Source organism: Podarcis liolepis (genome assembly GCF_965112155.1).
Source record: "Podarcis liolepis genome assembly, chromosome: Z".
Classification (NCBI taxonomy): Eukaryota; Metazoa; Chordata; class Lepidosauria; order Squamata; family Lacertidae; genus Podarcis; species Podarcis liolepis.
Window position 1 is genome coordinate 20360036 of NC_139570.1, and position 20856 is coordinate 20380891.

The window sequence follows — 20856 nt, forward strand, 5'->3', positions numbered from 1 at the left end:
AATGATAAAATAGATTGATTTTGGAGATAAACCTGCACACTCACAATGGGCTTCTTCACACACACCACAAGCAATTGTGACTTCCTACATTGTGATGCATACATTTATCACATGCATGCCCTGCACATGCTTTTCAATTCAAAGAAGTGACAGATATCCAGGGAGGACAGAAATCAAGGGTGGGAAAGATATCCATGTATGTGGCTTTACCTGGGAAGCCTAACAGAGCCAACTCATGCTGTCAGCAAAATCACGTGATATGGCTTCTACTCAACCTGTGCCACCACATGGCAGAATGTTTACCAGTGCAAAGGAAAATACTTGGCAAAGGCAACTAGTGCAACAGGTAGAAAATGCTGTTGGGGAGGAGGAAAAACGAGAGAGAGGGGAGGGGCATGTATGTGCTTGGTTCACAGTTGCAGCAAGTACATGGTGCCCATAACAGTTTTTCCATTTTGCAAATATGCTTGGAAGGTCCCCGGAAGGTTTGCAACCATGGAACTAATATTAGTATAATGGAGAAAATAATTGGAAAATTCTTGTATTAACAAATTTAATGCAAAACAAGGCTGCTATGGAGTATGGACTGTGGACTGCATTTTGCCCCCCGGACCTGAACTTCCCCATCCCTAGACTGAGTGCTCTGTCGGGTGACTAGACTGGCACTGCAACATGAGTTGTGCTCTTAAAGAATGGAGCTCAGCCTACAACAGCCAGCTGCCTGCCCCCTTTATAATACTGTACAAATTACTAGACTTCCATGACTATTTTAACGATTTCAATTATTTAATTTCTCCATTAGCAGTTGCAAAAAAAGGAGAAAACTCCAATAAAGCCACAAGAGATGGCTTTATGATAGGCACTTTTCTCCAAAGAGAAACCTTTTTTCCCTGAGGCAATGTCATTAACATACCACCTTGTGGCTTTTGAACTCTGCTTTACTTTCAGAGCTCCACTTAAAACAAAGGATGATGGGCACCTCCCCCCCAAAACAGAATCTTGTTGGGAAAAGGCAGATGTGTTTCACTAGGGCCATTGCAACACTTTAGCAGAAGGACCTGCTGGGCAATTTTGCTCCTTTGATCAAGAAAGCATCTGTTTGAAGATTACAGAAATCCTCTTCCTTTGAGCTAAACATCTGCTCTGCTGCAGCTGATGGTTTTCTGCAACTACCTCTGAACCCTTCATTCTTCACCAAATGTATGGAGGGAGAGACAGAAAATAGGGCAGGGCAGGCAGTATCTACCTGTGGGACCCACTGATCAGTGGAAGCTACTGCATTATGGCAGATGGGGCATTGCCCCACCAATCTCAGGCTGCTTTCACCCAGCCCCCATCTGCCCACATTCTTACAATCAATCGGGGGTAGCACTGCCTATCAGGTTCCTCTTAGTCTCAGAATTATAGAACTCAGCAAAGAGGAGGAAGGGAACAAAACAAAACAAAACAAAACAAAACTAGAATTAGTTGTCTCTGCCTTTCATTGGCTTTCACTCCACCTATTGCTGGCCTTCCTACTGTCTACCCTACAGGTCCCATTCATGCTGAGTTTTCCCCACATACCATCTTTACTACTGAGGTTTCCTACCCCTTGCTTGACCCATCCTTTCCTCTCCTGCAATGCTAAACCTCTGTCCTTCCCTTGATGCTCCTGAACAGCCAAAGTGCATAAGCCAATGTGGAGCTGGGAAGGTATTTTTTTCTTCCATCTGCTGAAGCTGCAGAAGCAGTGCCCTATATGAAGAGTTGGACCAAGATTTGAGACCCACTGGCTGCCCTCAACTTGGTCAGCCAGCCAACTGAAGCCATTCCTGGGGTGCGGCCACTGTCACATGCTGACAGCTTCTAGAAGTCATAGGTAAGAGTTGAGTGCAGGGTGGGGACCAAAGGTGGACAAACTACCCCAGAAGCAGCACAATGTGTTCCCCACCAGAGGTACTACTCATCCCCTAACACCCCATACATCCTCAGCCTATATAGAGCTTTGATTATCTGCAGAGACATCTCTGGAGCTGTCCAGTGTCCTGAATGCTCTCAGTTCGACTTGGATTTTCAGGTGGTCATTATGCCTTCTTCTCCTATAAACCTTGGCCTGTTATTTAGTTTCCAATCTTTTGCAGACTTACCTGGGAGTAGGGATGAACAGATCTGTCAATTCTGGTTTCAGTTTGTTGTATTTTCACATTGGTTTGCATATTCTTTCTTACAGCTTGCACACACAAAATGCAATGCACATTACTGCATATTTTCCTTACTCAGAATCATAGAATTGTAGAATTGGAAGGGACCATGAGGGTCATCTGGTCCAACCCCCCTGCAATGCAGGAATATTTTTGCCCAGTGTGAGGCTCGAACCCACATCCCTGAGATTAAGAGTCTGGTGCTCTATCAACCGAGCCATCCCAATCCTTGTCACTGTACTCACTGTGGTAACTGGATAGCTCAGTTGGTAGAGCAGGAGACTCTTGATCTTAGGGTCATGTGTTTGAGACCCACATTGGACTAAAGATTCCTGCATTGTAGGAGGTTGGACTAGATGGCCCTCATGGTCCCTTCCAACTCAACCATTCTATGATTCTATGTATCTTGGCCGATATACATTTTTGCAAGTATCTTCCCCATATGATGTATTTTTGTAATTTTCACTAAATAAAGCACATTGGTATGCTTATGTTTTTTTCCCCATTGGAGAACTGCACAACTGTGCTAACTTCAAAGTGTGTCTGTGTTTCAGTTCTGGAAGAGTGAAATAGGTAGACAATATATTAAAATGCAACCAAATTAGTATCTCCCCTATCTTGTAAGTTCAATTAAACCATGGGTAGGCAAACTAAGACCCGGGGGCTAGATCCAGCCTAATCGCCTTCTAAATCCAGCCCGCATCTCTGAATTCATTCATTTACCCCCCCCCCCCCCACACACACAAGGTCTGGGGGACAGTGGACTGGCCCCCTGCTGAAAAAGTTTGTTGGCCCCTGCTTTACCAGGGATGAATGTAAGTTAAAGGTAAAGGGACCCCTGACCATTAGGTCCAGTCATGACCGACTCTGGGGTTGCGGCGCTCATCTCGCTTTATTGACCGAGGGAGCCGGCATACAGCTTCCGGGTCATGTGGCCAGCATGACTAAGCCACTTCTGGCAAACCAGAGCAGCACACGGAAACACTGTTTACCTTCCCACCTATTTATCTACTTGCACTTTGATGTGCTTTCAAACTGCTAGGTTGGCAGAAGCAGGGACCGAGCAACGGGAGCTCACCCTGTCACAGGGATTCGAACCGCCAACTTTCTGATCGGCAAGTCCTAGGCTCTGTGGTTTAATCCACAGCCCCACCCGCGTCCGTGTAAGTTAGTGGCATTTAATTCCCACTGCAAAAAGCATAACTCAGGGCTCAGCTTTGTTATGCACTCCTAAAGCAAAAAAACAAAAAACAAAAAAAAACCAAATAAAATAAAATAAAATAAAATAAATAAAATAAAATAAAATGTATGGTTCTATTATTTTGTAACCAATTATATGAAATGTGAAATTTAGGGGTTTTTTTATAAGAAAAAATTAGAGGCACTCACAATCTAAGGTCTTAATATAGCTAACTTAGCCTGTGTGTAAATCTGACAGTGGTGGAACTTAAGTCATGACTATCTTGTTTCGTTAATTTTGATTGGGTCTAAGTTTAACTAACTCAGTCTGGATCCACCCCATTGACTGGGGATTTAGTCTGAGCACAATCCCCACTGAAACAAACACTTAGGAACTGGCGCATGGAAGAAAACAGTCTTCCACTAAGCTTTTGAATGGAGAGGCATGAAAAGGAAGGCACATCTGATTAGAAAGTGAGGGGAAGTATAGAATGTCTCAATCATTCTCAGAAACTCCCTCCCTTGTTTTGTCACCAAAATAGTAATCACTTAAGCATCTCCTGCTGTCTTTTTGTTCAACATCTACTCCTGCCCATCTGCCTATCGATTGGAAGGAAACTCCAATTGGGGATTTCATCTCATTAATCATGTCTCATCACAGGGCTTGCAATGCACACAAAAACAGAAAAATCCTTTATGCTCACAGCAGTCAGCTAATACCCAGAAAGATGGGAATGAATATGATAGCGGTGGAAAGTATTCACACTAATTGAATGTCATCCACTTTAAAACAGCGAATCCTGCTTGTTTTGCCTATCCAACCAGCTAAACCTATAGCTACAGGTTTTCTGTCATTTGCATTTTTCTATTTTCATTACACACGCACACACAAATACTGAGATGTGATGGTGGTGTACCCACTTCAACATCCAGTGGTGCAGTCAGATAATTGTAGATTCTGGGCTTAATGGTTTTACAGATAATGATCTCATGGCTAAAAGCTACTTATCTCAACACCAGCAGTTTCATACCCAGCGTTGCTCAGGAATTTATTTAAAAAAAACCCTCATCATTTTAATTTTGAAATCATTGGTTAAAAACAGTGCAGTCCTGAAAGGTTCAATCTACCATCTTGATTCAAAATAGCAACCAATTGTATTATTTGGGCCCAATGGCCGGAACCAGGCAGCGGGCCCTCTCAGCAGTAGCGCCCTCCTTGTGGAATGTCCTCCCATCAGATGTCAAGGAGATGAGGAACTACAACAATTTTTAGAAGACATCTGAAGGCAGCCATGTATCAGGAAGTTTTTAATGTTTGATGTTTTATTATGTTTTTATATTCTTCTGGAAGCTGCCCAGAGTGGGTGGGGTATAAATGAATGTTGTTGTTGTTGTTGTTGTTGTTGTTGTTGTTGTTGTTGTTGTTGTTACTCCCCTGGGCTCTATCTAGAATTAGCTTGGCAATTCTAACTTACCAACAGGATTAACCCTAAAATTGCTCAAAGAATGATGTCCCCTGCTGCACTTCCAACATTCTATGATTCGAATCTTGTGTGCATGGAGGATTCTAAACACACTCAGCTGAATGCATGAATATTTCCTCTTCAGACTGTCCCATTGAGTGTACAGAAGAAAGAGTGGAGCTGACAGTAACAGGAGTATGAAGGGTGGGACTAAAATACACAGCCTTGCTCGTCCCACAATGCACTGCAGGGGAAACAGGGCTCAAGCTGAACTGCAAAGCAACAGCCTGCTTAGCAAAATAGTGGCGAGATGACAATTGTAACAGCATGGTCATAACCCAATGGATCTTGTTGGAGCCAACATTGATCAAGCTAGTGGAGCTGCCATTAGTTTTGTTGGAGCTAATAAGTACATGAAGACTTGTCTATATGGGAGTCTTAGGGAATCACACATAAACTCCTCTGGGTTGGACCGACCCAAGGCATTTTTGTGCTTGAGGTGAAGGGCAAGATGGTGCTCCCCTCTATTCCACATTCAGAAGTCAGCTGGACTGGCAGATTAATCTTACTTCACCACTGGCAATGGGATAGCATCCCCCACCACACCTGAAGCAGCAGGCCAGATTAAGGGGGCCAGGAGAGACCATGTGGCCACAGAGGAGAATACAGTGGTGACTGGTCCCCTTTGGGACTGGTAAGACAGGAAGGCAGGGAGGTCAACATTAGGTGACAGGCAGAGCCAAATAACTCTTTAAGTTTGTCCCCACTCTCCTCCCTGCTGAGTCCGACAGGAGTCAAGGGGGAGGGAACTAACAGGCAATGCCATCTTCTGAGCTGGTTCTAGGTAAGAAGGCAGGCAACTGGGAGGCTGACTGGGAGCACACTATATTTGGTGGGGCAGTGCCCTATTCACCATAATGGAGCAGTCTCCACCAGAGGAATGGCTGGTTGGTTCAGAATGAATATCCAGGGGCTGCTACTGCATTCCCAGAGCACTGCCCCCTGAGGCCATTGTCTCAAACTGCCTAATGGTAGGGCCAGTCCTGACTCAGAGTCTTCTGAAGGAACACTGGGATGTAAATAAAATTAAATATCTACAGATTCTCCTTATCTCTGTGTGTTTTTACTCCCCCCTCCCCCCACACAACAAAATCATATTCACAGCAAGAGGCTAAGGCTTTCCCCTTCTGCTTAGTCCCTAATATGCAAAAGAGAAAGCAATTAAAATGCAGAGAGATGACAGAACAGGTGAGTCTTCCTTACCTTCTGGACATTGTGGCAGATGAGCACTATATGCACGCACACACACGCACACACACAGAGAGCCTTGGAAGACAGCCAACTTATTAATGAATTTTAACCATGCAAAAACTTGTTGCTATACCTCTAGAACTTTGAATGCTGCACAATGATGCCATTGCCTAATTCCATGAAAATAGTTTCATATGATTTGGGTTGGGGGAGGGTGTAGTTCTTTTTGAATGAAAAACGAGAAATATTTTTGCAAGTGTGTCATCTTGCCTTTCAACTTGCATTTGATGAAGTGGTCTCTAGTCTGCTGGGTCAACACTAACAAAATTAATTTCAATAGGGACAAATGTAAGGCTCTATACTTAGGCAGGAATAACCAGCTGCACAAATATAAGATGAGGAACACATGGATTGCCAGTAGTAGATGTGAAAAGAATATAGGGGTCTTAGTAGACCACAAACTTAACATGAGACAACAATGTGATACAGCAACAAAATAAGCTAATGCTAAGTCCAGATCAAGGGAAGTCATAGTCCCACTCTGTTCTGCCTTCGGTAGACCCCACCTGGAGTGATTGTGTCCAGTTCTGGGCACTACAATTTAAGGAGGATATTGACAAACTGGAATGTGTGTAGAGGAGGGCAACCCAGATGACCAAGGGTCTGGAAGCCAAGCCTTATGAGTAATAGTTGAGGGAGTTGGCTAGGTTTAGCCTGGAAAAGAGGACACTGAAAGAGATATGATAGCTAACTTCAAATGTCTAAAAGTGTTGTCACATGGAAGATGGAGCCAGCTTGTTTTCTGCTGCTTCAGAGGGTAGGACCCAAACCAATGGATTGAAGTTACAAGAAAGGATTTATGAAATAAATACCAGAAAGAACTTTCAGACTCTAACAGCTGTTTGACAGTGGAAAAGACTCCCTTGGAAGGTGATGGACTCTCCTTCGTTGGAGGTTTTTAAGCAGAGGTTGCTTTAAAACTATCCATCTATCATGGATACTTTAGTTGAGATTTAGTTTGAGCAGAGGTGTAGGAAGGGGGTGTGGACCACCCCAGGTGTCTTCGCTGAGGGGTGACATTCGGTGCCCGCCCACGACTCCCAAGCTTACCCTGAGCTGTCGATGTGGGGAGGGGGGTTGACAAAAAAAGTTCGCACCGGGTACCACCTGGGCTTGCTACGCCTCTGCTCAAAGCTAGAACATAAGTTGCTACATAGTGCAAATGGCTGCACATAACACAGGTTCTCAACATGCATACTAATGCAATGTAACAGATCACAGTGAGAATCAACACTGAATCAGCAAAATTGCCAGTGCTTATTGCACATGTGTATTAAACATGAAATGAGGTAATGATGTACACGATTGGTGTAAATTTAAATGCTTTGTTTGAAACTTTATAAATACCACTGCCTGGACCATCGGGCAGGGTTGCAGTTTTGCAGAACAATCTGACTGTAACCTATTGCTTTGCAATAAACAGCGATGGACTCCTCAAGCTTCTGGGTTTTATTGGCATAAACTCAGGAGATGAGCCATTTTTGGCTTACAACATTTGGTGCCGTGACTCTTGAACCAGGACTATTTTGGGACATTTCTTTTCTTTTCTACTATGTCAGTCGAGGTTGAGAGGATTTTCTTTGAAGCACATGCCAGGGGCTTACAACACAATCAAGCACACTATTAGCTCATATAACTTTAAATGGATTATTATGATTCCACCATGCAAAAGGGGACAACTTGGTTCAGCCCACGTTAGAACTTTATAAGACCAGAGTGTTGTTATATGGAGTTGTTATATGGAGCACCACTGTGTGCCATGACCAATTTTGACTCCCTGGAGAGAGCGCAAAACAATTTTATTTTTTTGCGTGGACTCCTCTTAGCCCCTATTTCTCCAAAAATAGCACTATTCTGTGCAGAACTGAGTGTAATGCACATTAAAACCGAAGCCCTTACACTAGCTCCCCCCCCTTTTTGGGGTTAAAAATTGTTTTTAAGCAGGTATCAGAATCTTTCATCACAATTTCGGAAGATAAGGCTCCAGACTTGTGGAAACATGAAGTGCAGTTTGCTGCATGAGCTTGGGACTCTCTGCCCCTTTCTTGTGATGCAGGGTTTTTCAGAGAGCTAAAGAATTAATACTCCAAAGGTTGAGAAACACCAAGATGCAATCACCAGTGGCTGACACCAACATCTGTCAATCTAATAAACTGTATGCTTCTTTTATCCAATTGTATCTATCCCTGCCAAGATATCTGGTAGATTTACAAATGTTAAAATGAGGATAGCCTTTACACAGCCAAGACTAAACGTCCTTCCATTAGCAGACCGGACGGGTTGACATAAAGGGATTCCTAAGAAGGATAGAGTTTGTGGCTGCAACTGTTTATCAGTAGAAGACATAACTACATAACTCATGTGTTCCTTGAGTGCCCGTTCTGTGACAATCACAGAAACAATTACATCCACCCATTGCTAAGATCGCAGAAGGGAAGGTCGTCTCTTGCAAACACCTTTTATTTTTTGGCTGTCTGATGTTGAGAGAGAGATATCCTTTAGAACATCTAAAATTCTTTTTAAGGCTTTACAGATTTGTGTAACAAAACTTGAGGGGGGGGGCACGAGAAATGATTTATCCACTAGGGGTTGGGTAGTAGAAATGTAAACCATTATTAGTAGCACTATTCCTGTTATTGTTATTATTTTATGTGTGTAATGGCTTCTTGATAAGCACAATGAACCAAACTGACTTCCCCAAAAATGCATGAACAGTAACACAGCCAGCCTTCGAAATCTGCAGTTCTCCAAATTTTGCCATGCAGTTCTCCAGCCAAGTAATGTGCGTAGTGGATAACAAAGGTAAAGTGTGCAAAAAATGCATATATTAGTGGAAATAACATACAAAAATGTATTATATAAGGGAAAATGTGAATATCATATTAGGGATAATACAGTGGTACCTTGGGTTACAGACGCTTCAGGTTACAGACTCCGCTAACCCAGAAATAGTACCTCGGGTTAAGAACTTTGCCTCAGGATGAGAACAGAAATCATGCTCCGGCGGCACAGCAGCAGCAGGAGCCCCATTAGCTAAAGTGGTGCTTCAGGTTAAGAACAGTTTCAGGCTAAGGACGGACCTCCAGAACAAATTAAGTTCTTATTCCGAGGTACCACTGTATAAATATTAGGAGCATATGCTTTTAAAAAATGTGTCTGTTGGGCAAAATTACATAGAAATATGTGTATTTTAAGAGAAATCCTGAGGAATGTTAATGAGGGCTTTAATTTTTTTTCACACACTTGGACTTTCAAAAAGCTCTTGACAAGGTACCTCACCAAAGACTCCTGAGTAAGCTTAGCTGTCATGGAATAAGATGACAGGATCAGGAAATTGTTAGTTGGCAGAGAGTAGGAACAAATGAAGAGTTCCCTGAATGGAAGGAAGTTGAAAGCAGGGTCCCACAAAAATCAGTATTGGGATCTGTACTTTTTGACTTGTTTATAGAGTTAAGGGTGAGCAGTGATGTGGGCAGATTTGCTGATGATACTAAATCGTTCAGGGTCATTTAGAGAGAGAGAGAGAGAGAGAGAGAGAGAGAGAGAGAGAGAGAGAGAGAGGGAGAGATATTGTGAAAAGGACCAAACTGAGTGAATGGGCAAATGCAATTCAATGTAGGCAAGTGTAAAAGTGATGCATGTTGGGGGAATTCCCCCCCCTTAATTTCACATATATGCTCATGGGATCGGAACTGGCTGTAACTGATCAGGAATGGGATCTAGCATTTGTAGTGGATAGGTTGATGAAGATGTCGCCCCAGTGTGCAACAGCTGCAAAAAAGGCAAATTCCATGCTAGGAAATACTGTGGTGTCTCGCAAGACGAAAATAATCCATTCCGCGAGTCTCTTCGTCTAGCGGTTTTTTCGTCTTGCGAAGCAACCCTATTAGCGGCTTAGCGCTATTAGCGGTTTAGCGGTTTAGCGGCTATTAAAGGCTTAGCGGCTTAGCGGCTAAAAGGCTATTAGTGGCTTAGTGGCTTAGAAAAAGGGGGGAACGACGTTTTCGTCTTGCGAAGCAAGCCCATAGGGAAATTCGTCTTGCGAAGCGCATCGAAAAACGGAAAACCCTTTCGTCTAGCAGGTTTTTCGTCTTGCGAGGCGTTCGTCTTGCGAGGTACCACTGTATTAGGAAATTAGGAATTCAAAGTGAAACTGCTGATAACATAATGCCGTTATACAAATCTATAGTGCTACCGCATTTGGAATATTGTGTACAGTCCTGGCACGTGTACAGGATATTGTAGAGCAGGAAAAGGTTCAGAAAATTATCAAGGGTGTTTATTGACTCAGTTAAGAGTAAAGGTTACAGCATTTGGGACTTTTTAGTTTAGAGAAAAGGGGAATAAGAGGAGACATGGTAGATGCTTATAAAAGTATGTGTGGCATTGAGAAAGTGGATAGAGAAAATGTTTGCTTCCTCTCTTGTAACGCTAGAACTCTTGGACACCCAATGAAGCTGAATGTTGGAATATTCAAAACGGATTTTAAAAAAAAACCTTCTTCTGGAAGTACATAATGAAACTATGGATTGGCCCAAGGTAACCCAATGAAGTGGGAGGTGATTTGAACCCAGCTGTCCCAGGTCCTAGTACAACACTCAAGGGACTTAGTTCTTTTCTTTGTAGAGGAAGTTACCTGAGAGAATCCTGCTCTGACTCTATGCACCTGGTGGTCTAACAGACTCCTGCCAGCCAGCCTTAGATTTAATGGCCACTTGGTCACCAACATCACACTCAGGTACCCAGTATGACTCCTTTGTTGCTGACTTTGTAGCCTCTGACTCTGTGTCTTGATCACTGTTGGACCCAGTCTTGAGCTTGGTTCTTGGCATTTCCACGTCAGCTTGTGATTATTATTTTTTTAAGAAGTCCTCATGAAGATTCATCAGCATTTTAGTGCCCATTTCTAATATACACACTTTTTCTCCTAATACACAAAGCAATTTCTCCTAATACAATCCATTTGTATGTTATTTTCACTACTATATGCATTTATTTGCACACTTTACCCAAATATATGCTCTTCGGTACACATTACTTGGCTGGAGAACCGCCGTGCAAAATTCAGAGGCATGTGAATTTCAAAGGATGGTAGTGTTTTGATTCAGGTATTGTTCCAGAAAGTGTGAATTAGGGAAGTTTGCTTTTAAATGCAAACTGAACTGAATTTCTTCCAGAACCCTACAGTCCACACATTTGAAGTACATCAGAAAGGGTGCAACACATATGTCAATGCCTGTATTGAGAATTTTGACAGGTGATGGGGACTTGGAGGGATATTCGCACCCCCACCCCCCAAAGGCTAATTGCAACAGGGAGGCAAAAGTTAAACCTCACCTCCCCACATACTGTGGTACTGATGAAAATCCTCCATTTTCCTCATCTAATGAGATTGTTTTACCGTGTATGTTAATTATGGGTGTTTATCTTTTAATACTTCTGCAAGTGGTTATATACTAGTGAACTACTTGGATGTCTCCTTTGTAATTAAACAGTATATCTATTAATTAATTAATTAATTAATTAATTAATTAATTAAATAATAATAACCTATAATTAAAAGGGTGGAAACAGATGTCATGCTGCCGATACAAATTTTAATGTACTGTAGCTCGATACTCAGATTGCCTTCCCAACACTGACAAGAAAATGGCAAGAACACTCCAGCAGAATGCACTCTCACAAAAAAAAGAAAAAGTGAACAAATTCCAGAATCATTGGAAATGTTTCCATTTTGCAGGGATTTGTGGTGGTTAGCTGTGTAAGCCACACCCTGCACACACACACTCACATTTTCCAAAGTGTACACATTTCAGACAGAAATCAGCTTCCAATTTCTTTGTTTTTCACGCACAAGCCACAAACCTCCTTTTTATCTATTAAGAACATAAGGGAAGCCCTGCTGGATAAGGACAAAATTCCAACTAGTCCACCAGCATATTTTCACACTGGCCAACAAGATACCCATGGAAAGCCTGCAATTAAGGTGTGAGTGCAACAGCTCCTTCCACACTTGTGATTCCCAGCAACTGGTATTACTGGGCACGCTGTAAAAGTGTAAATCATCAATTGCCCTCATGGCTAATGGCCATTGATTCTGGAACCACACAGAGAGAGTTTTGGGTGAGACCACTTCCATCAGGCAGTTACAGGTATGAAATCCTTGCCAAGCCATATTTTTTTATTTTCATATAGGAGAGGAGAATGTTTAGAAGAAAAAGAGGTACATATAAAGTCTTTCTCAGCCTACATGGTCTAGCTTTCTTTCTTTCTTCCTTTTCATGGTGGGCAAAAGTTTGTCAACCATAATTTTATAAAGATGACAATTGAATAGGCCATCTGGTGAGAATTAATTTATGCCTTTCTACATTTTAAACAACCTGGCTATTTTTACTCTCTCCATCCCTCTCCAAGGAAGTGAGACGTAATGAAGCATGAGCTGGAGGAGGGCCACGCCTCAGCTGGAAAACGTCAAACTCTATCACACAGCCTTCCAAAACATAAATCATTGCCGGGGCTTTTGAATAGGTACAGAAGTATCAAAAAAGACAGAGGAAGAGTCACGTGAACACAGCACTTCTTGCAGTAGCCCAATAATGCTTTGATGGAGAGACTTGGCTCACAGAAACAGCTGCAAAAACATCACTGGAATGGGTTCATCAGAGAACATTTTTATTTATTTATTATTCATAAAAAATATTTATAAACCACTGTCTCATTTGGATGGGGGAAGCATGATGGTGTACAACAAATCATTAACATTGTTTTCAGCAGTGATGAAATATCAAAAGTGTAGGTACTTGTCTGATTTTAGTAGGAAAGCTTTCATGGCATGATTGGTGCTTCTTCTTTTTACGTCATTATGAAAAAATATCTTTTTATTTAGTGTTTATTCCTTCTAATGCACACATTTTTGCAAAGCGATTTCCCCCAATAAAATGTCATTTTGTATGTTATTTTCACTAATATATGCATGTGATGCAGACTTTACCTTCATATATATGCATTTTTTTATAAACATTTCTTGCCTTCTCCTTTGCCTTCTCCACCTTTACAGTGGTACCTCAGGTTAAGAACTTAATTCGTTCCGGAGGTCCATTCTTAACCTGAAAGTGTTCTTAGCCTGAGGTACCACTTTAGCTAATGGGGCCTCATACTGCTGCTGCCACCACATGATTTCTGTTCTCATCCTGAAGCAAAGTTCTTAACCCGAGTTACTATTTCTGGGTTAGCAGAGTCTGTAACCTGAAGCATCTGTAACCTGAGGTATCACTGTAAATGTGAACTGAATTGAATTTCTCCCTCCATCCCTACCCAGGAACATATGAACCAGCAGCCACCACTGCATCTTGTGATCTACAAGGAGCTCAGATACTGAAAGGACACAGGGTCCAGGCCCATAACAAAAATATGCATAACATTTGCATGCACTTTATTTATAGATGCCCAGCACTACCGTGTTTTGCTGAGTCCTCAGTTGCCGTGCAAGCAAGGGAAAGGTGCAAGGCTGGAGCCTAGCAGCCCTGTGGTGGTTGCCATGTATTAATTACATACGTGCAAATTTAATTCTCAGCAGACTTAAGATAGTAGCCTAGTTTTTGTTTAAGAGAAGAGGCAAGCTGTCTCATGGACCGAGAATATTTTCTTGTCCTCTACAAGTATGTAATATTGAAAACGGTAGAGCTTGCATCAAACCTAAGTTGATCACACAGTCAAGGAGAATTACTCTGAGATCTGAGCACACCAGGAGGGATCGTTGTACATTGAATTTCTCAGTGTAATATGGTATAAATCTTCGTGAGAGGCTCAACTTTTATTGGACGCACAAAAGGTGCTCTTTCCCCCCTTATTAAATGCAAGAGATGCTCCCAAGGGATGCCTAGCCTTCTAAAACATCTCTATCAATTTTTTCCTCCCTGTCCACAAGCTCCAGAAGGCTGATGGGTACAGTCTGGTAAATCACTCCCTCTTGTTTATCAAATGTAAAATAAATTACTTGTTTCCTGGTCTGAAATTTGCAGAGTCCCTCTCTCTAGCAATGAATACATTTTCATTTGCTTAGTTACGGTGTGTTAGCTTCTAAGATCAGAAGAAAGTAAATCTTCTAATAGGCAATAGAACAAAGCTTGCTTTGTTCAGTTGGGTTCTTCAGACTCAGGGGTGACCCGTCCTGTTTCGCCACCTGAGGTGAAACTAGAGACGTGCCCCCCCAGCCACTGCACCCTGCCTGCCCCACCACTTCCACTGCCAACAAGCAAGATTGGGGTGTTCTGGTGCTGGCAGGGCAGGGAGGGTGCTGTCTCTTGTGCTTCTGCCGCCTGAGGTGTCTTCATCACCCCACCTCATGGGTGGGTCAGCGTTGTCCAGAGTGGTCATGTAAATGGGGTCTTTAATAGGGCTGAATGTCAGCCTAGGGCAGGGATCAGCAACCTTTTTCAGCTGTGGGCCGTTCCGCCGTCCCCCAGACCATGTGATGGGCCGGGCTATATTTCGAAACAACAACAAAATGAACGAATTCCTATGCCCCACAAATAACCCAGAGATGCATTTTAAATAAAGGGACACATTCTACTCATGTAAAAACATGCTGATTCCCAGACCGTCCACAGGCCGGATTTAGAAGGGGATTGGGCCACATCCAGCCCACGGGCCTTAGGTTGCCTACCCCTGGCTTAGGGTTGCCATTTGTACATTGCCAAAAAGAGAGTAAATTCCTCACCAAAAGAAGAGAGGAGAGGACATCGAATTACATGTGCTGATTTAAATGCATTGGCTCACATTTAATTTAAATATAAGTACCTCTTATCCTAGGGGGATAGGATACTGTGACCAGGTGTCCTGCCTGCTTAGTCTGCTATCCGGGTGCCAATGGCGGATGGGAAACGTCTGGGGTCCTGATCTCTCTTCTTAGTGTTCTTCCACAAAGCAAAAGCTTGAAGTCTGTGATTCTTCCAGCAGCTTTAATTATATATGGCCTATGTGCTGCTCAACCCCCCCCCTCCCCACCTTGATTTTGTAACTTAGGACAGCAGCCTGGAGAAAGGTGACAGGTAAAATCTATAACCATGTTTGCCACTCCAATAAATTATCTTGCGTATGCCACTGTGGGTAAACAACTTGGGATGAAACCAGAAGTTCCACCTGGTTTGAAGCCACCTATTTTTTATAAGCCAGACATTGCAAGAATAACAAAGCTGGAAAATGTATAATGAACACACACAAATCTGTCTTCCCCCTTGGAACACCTTGTCTTCGCTATTTCTCACCAACGTCATCTGCCCCTTTCAGGCTGAGCTGCTGAACCAGGACATACTATTTGTTCTCTGCTGAAGAATCCTTTCTTGGTCTTTGATAAGGCTCAAGCCTTAAGTGTGCCTGCTGTCCAGTGACCAACAACTTGCCCTCCTCTTACACCCCCCCCCACCTCTTTGAAGTGCATTAATAGCAGCACAATAACAAAACAATTCACACTGGGCATGAAATATTGCCACATATTCCACATATCCAAGGATATGGAAGAGTAGTTGAGATAGTGGGACTGTGTCTGCAGGGCCCACCCTTATCCACCTGTTCACCCAAAACTGTATGCCAGAGGTGGCTGGACTACAACTCCCATCATCCCTGTCTAGTCTTTACCCTGTGACCACTCATCATTATCCCACCACCACTCTCCAGGGTCTGAGTCTTCTTCCCTTGGTGGTTTCCACAGCTGGTTCCACCCACCATTCCTCTGCATCCAGTCAGTCCATGATACCTTAACAGCAGCCACCCAATGAGGAAGCTGGGTGTGGCAATATCTGGAGAAAGTCCTGCATGACCAGAGAGACCTGAAGGGACTCATTTGGGCCCCAGGGCCTGAGGTTCTGTATCCCTCATCTGTGTATCCCTTGTAATGAAAGAGGAGTGCATCCAAGTTCTGTTTTGTTTGCATATGTAATACAACCCATTCAAAACATCACAAAAACCCTCTGTCTCTGATATTTTCTGCATTGCCCTGACTTGATGTTGTAAGCTTCTTTTTGTTAACCTTTGTGGGATGTAAAGCTGCAGTCAAGTGCAACATTGCAACAGAGGACTAACGGCCTCCATGTTCTTACTGGTTGCTGTGACAACCAGTTTGTCGGTTGCTGGTAGTTTTGAAAGATAACTGCTCAGTTGCAGTCACCTCAGGACCAACTTCCGTGTGGTATAGTTTATTTGCTTGTTATGTAACCTAAGCCTGCCTTCAGGTACAGTTCTGTAAACCTGAATGAATCTGAGAGTGAAATAGTGTTATATTAACATGAATCAGATTTGTGTGTGTATTCTTTAAGTGGGATTCAAAGGGATTTTTAACCAGGAAGGCATCATTATTAGTAGAACTCAGACGAGTCAGCAACAAGCTGATCGCTTCATAAACTTATAAAGGGGATTGTTTAACTCTGCTAAAGTAAACCTTCCCACAACCTTGAGTTTCAGGTACACATGCGTAAGTCTGGAAGTGGTGAGGAATTAATATGCAATACTTTTCTCACTTCAAAATGTAAGTCATCCTTGCTGAATTTGGCCCCCTTTTGCTCATTTTACTGAATGAGACCTCTGAACTCCTGCCCCAAAGTTCCACCCTGATGGTGATGCTGAATGAAGATTGACAGTTTGTTCTCCATCACCCACAGGGCAGGGCTAGATCTGAAGGGTGGGAGGGAGGTTTGTTACACATTTGCCCCCCCCCAGCACCTTCTGCATCTGCCACCAGGGCCTGGGGCTATGAAAGGCAGCAGCAGCAGCCACCTAGTAAGGAAGTCTTCATGACCTGTGTGGGAGGAATTGCTTCAGTGGTCAGCCCTAGGCATTTGTTGGAACATAAGGGAACAAGGAGAAAAATCTTATACAGTGGTAGCTCGGTTTCTGAAAGTCTTGGAAGTCGAATGTTTCGGTTTTCAAACGCCGAAAACCCGGTAGTAAGTGCTTCCGTTTTTGAACATGCCTTGGAAGTTGAACGGTTTCTGCTGTGTGTTTCTCAGTTTTCTCAATTAAATTTGCAGGCTGCCCTTTGCGCCTGTTTTAGGATGTTTCGGAAGTCAAATGGTTTTCCAGAATGGATTACGTTCGAAAACCGAGGTACCACTGTCCAAACCTTTGTCCTGCTTTAGTGACTATTGTATCATTGTCTGTTTTACTGTGCTTTGAATATTGCAAGCTGCCTCAAAAACTTCCGATTTGTAGGAGGGGTAGAAATACTCCTCAATCAATCAATCAATCAATCTCCAAGCAGAGCTGAGAGAGCTGCTGTCAGTCAGTGTAGACAGCACTGAGCTAGCTGGACCAATGATCTGACCCTGTGTAAGGCATCCTCCAATGTCCCTGTGATAAAATAAGGCCTTATGTTGCAATCACAAATTTGTCTCTGATACAGAACATACCCATGGCCTCCCCCCCTTCAGAACAGTTGCTTTTTTTCCTCATGAGTTAATCACCTGAAACTTATGATTAACCAGCTATCAGATTTATTTAATCAGGTGAAGCTCCAATAAAATGTTTCTTTCACAAGCCTGTGCCACAGAGTATGAGTTTGTATTAATAGCTTGAGGTGCCGTCAGCACCTGGATTAAGTGAAATTATGTTCAACTTAAAATTGATCAGGGTGGAAGCTACAAGTGGATTTATCTTTCCTATTGTCCTCCTGATCTTTCAAGCAGCAGTTGAAGGGCCTGGATAACTCTCACTTGATTCCACACAAGCCTCTGTAAAACCCTGCATTAATTTATAGGACTCTTTCCCCCTCTCCGTTCCCTTCACAATATGTTTCAAGCCCATGGGCCCTTCCCTTTTAATATAGTGAGCAAAAAGAAACAGTAAAACCTTCTTTCCCCACTGCCCATGCATGTTCAGGAAACATATGACAATGACATATCCAGTAAATACTCTTCAATGTTTGCCATGCTATTTACAAGCTGTCATCATGGTCACAGGAGGGTTAAATAAATAAAACAAAGAAGAAACAAACAGGGCCCTCAAATCACTGCACTGTCCATGATCTGGCTGATACCAATTGGATTACAAGAGGCCAAGGTGTGGTTAGCCAGCTCAATGAAAATAAGAAGAGCCTTCAGACCACCTAGACCAGCATCTTTCCCCCTCTGTAGCCTTTGGGAAGCTTGCAAGCAGGACATGAGCACAACAGCATTAGGGCTGGGTGATATATCACCCAAAACCAGTTTGAAGTCCATGTTGTGATATTGGTTTCATAATTTTTGACCTGGCAATATAACGCAAATCATGATGTGCATTAGGGCTTGGCAATATATTGTCCAAAACCAGTTTGAAGTCCATATCATGATTTTTGACTTGGCAAAATATCGTGAATCATGGTGTGTGAGAGCTTTGCAAAAAATTATGATGCGGGACATTATTTTTTTTAAAAAAGAATTGAATTATGATGTGGGACCCCCTTCATAGATCACTGCCTTGCCGTGGCAAAGGGGCTTGAATATCTCAGTGAGCTATGCCATGCAGAGCCACCCAAGATGGACAGGTCATATATGGTAGAGAGTTTTGACCAAACGTGATCCACCTGGAGCAGGAACTGGCAAGCCACTCCAGTATCCCTGCCAAGAAAACTCCATGGACAAAGACAACAGGCATATTGCCAACAAAGGTCCGTATAGTCAAAGCCATGGTTTTCCCAGTAGTGATGTATGGAAGTGAGAGCTGGACCATCAAGAAGGCTGATCACTGAAGAATTGATGCTTTTGAATTATGCTGCTGGGGTTCTTGAGAGTCCCATGGACTGCAAGAAGATCAAACCTATCCATTCTGAAGGAAATCAGCCCTGAGTGCTCACTGGAAGGACAGATCCTGAAGCTGAGGCTCCAATACTTTGGCCACCTCATGAGAAGAGAAGACTCCCTGGAAAAGACTCTGATGTTGGGGAAGATGGAGGGCACAAGGAGAAGGGGACGACAGAGGGTGAGATGGTTGGACAGTGTTCTCAAAGCTACCAACATGAGTTTGACCAAACTGCGGGAGGCAGTGGAAGACAAGAGTGCCTGGTGTGCTCTGGTCCATGGGGTCACGAAGAGTCAGACACGACTAAACTACTAAACAACAACATGATGTGGGACAAACCGTGAGGCCAGCCACTGATTCCACATAGCTCCATCCTTATTTCAGACATCGTGATATATTAGTATATTGTGATGTTTAGCTGGTGATATATCATGAAGTTGTAACCAGATGTCTCCCAACCCTAAACAGCACATTCCTCACCTGTGATCCCCAGCAACTGTTATTTAGAGTTAATACTGCCTCTGGTCCTAATAGGTTATCCTTGATAACCTTACCCACCCCAGATTTGTCAGATTCCCTTTCAAAGCCATTCTGTGTACAAAAATCCAGAAATGTTTTAAAAGATAAATAATAGTGGCTTTCTACTACCCCAGTTTCAATTTAGGGTGGGGGGAAACAGAGCTGGAAACAAAACCTGTTAAAATGAAACACCAAAATCTTGTGATTCCCAACAAGTGACATTCAGAGGCATACTTCCTCCAGCAGTGGAGGGAAAATGTAGACATTATGGCTATGTCTTTTAAAGCATGGATTCAACAAGCTTCCCCAGTAAGGGCATTTTATTTAATTTTCCCGGTTCTTCAATGTCTGGGAAGGACTGATAGAAGTGTAAATGCAAACAGCGTCCTTTTTTTTTTTTTTTTTTTTTTTTTTGCAGAACGATATCTAGTTTCAGAAAGCGGGTGTTTATGGAAAGTAAAATGCATTATAAAATTCAGTAAATGTAAGTGTGGCTTTTTCTACTCTGATATGAGACTCATTTCAACATATTTTTCTTTGGCTTAATTTTTAAAAAAAGTTATTGAAATTGTCATAAACATTCCTGGCCATCATTCAAGAAAACGTAATGGAAATCTGCCTGGCATAAAAGGGCAACTGATTTCTCCTTCAAATATTGTTCTGTGTTCCAGTTTTTGTCCAGTTTACTGAATAATTAGCTGAGGGTGGGGAACTGGCCAACAATGCAATAGCACCACAGCTATTGCTTAAAGTAAGTCTTTGGATCCTTTCTAATTTATTAAGGAAAATATGTACACAGGGACAGAGGCATAGGCATAGGAAGGGGGGGGCGGTCTGCCCTGGGTGTCATGACTGAGGGGAGTGACAAAATGGCAGGCAAGTGGGCGGCACACCTCATGCCCGGCGGCAACAGCTCTTCTGACCCAGCGGCAGAGAGCAGCCCTCAGCTGTGGCGAGGCTCACCCAGCTGCAGCAGCTCCATTGCCGGGTCATGTATGACCCAGTTACAGAAAGCAGGAGGAGAGTGAGCAGCAGCTTCCCTGCCCCTCTCCTACCCTGAACTGTGGTGCATGGGAGGGCACCCTCTGTACCCCTCGCCCCTTGGGAGCGCACCCTCCCTGGGCAGGGTGGGCTTGTGCTCTGCCGCTGCCCAGGAATTTGGGTGAGTTGTGATGTGTTATTATGGCCCATATACTGCTATCGCTTTTGCCGATGTGATTCTCGAAGTTGTTGCTTTGTTGGTGCACTGATTGCATTTTTCTTTTGACTCTGTGGAAGGAATTCAGCATAGCGCCTAAGGAGATGACTCCATCTGTGCAAACATTTTTGACCTCCCCTCTCCTCCCTCTACATGCTGTTCTGGGGATATTCCCAAGCCCCTGAGACAATTTTAGGGGGCAAGCAGGCACACAAGGTAGGAGAGTAGTGAGGGGAAA

The 20856-nt window shown here is 43.2% G+C and overlaps 1 long non-coding RNA gene across 3 annotated transcripts in view; it reads left to right on the forward strand.

Annotated features, from left to right (window-relative positions):
• The first annotated feature begins 15776 nt into the window (after positions 1-15776).
• Positions 15777-20856, forward strand: part of LOC310698114 — a 43883-nt gene continuing 38803 nt past the window's right edge. For 2 of the 3 annotated variants that reach the window (XR_014521328.1, XR_014521329.1), the window contains exons 1-2: positions 18655-18770; positions 19980-20171. This is a non-coding gene — a long non-coding RNA (uncharacterized lncRNA). Of the gene's footprint in view, positions 16363-18654; positions 18771-19838; positions 19905-19979; positions 20172-20856 lie in introns of those variants that run through there. The other variant, XR_014521327.1, reaches the window with a different exon arrangement.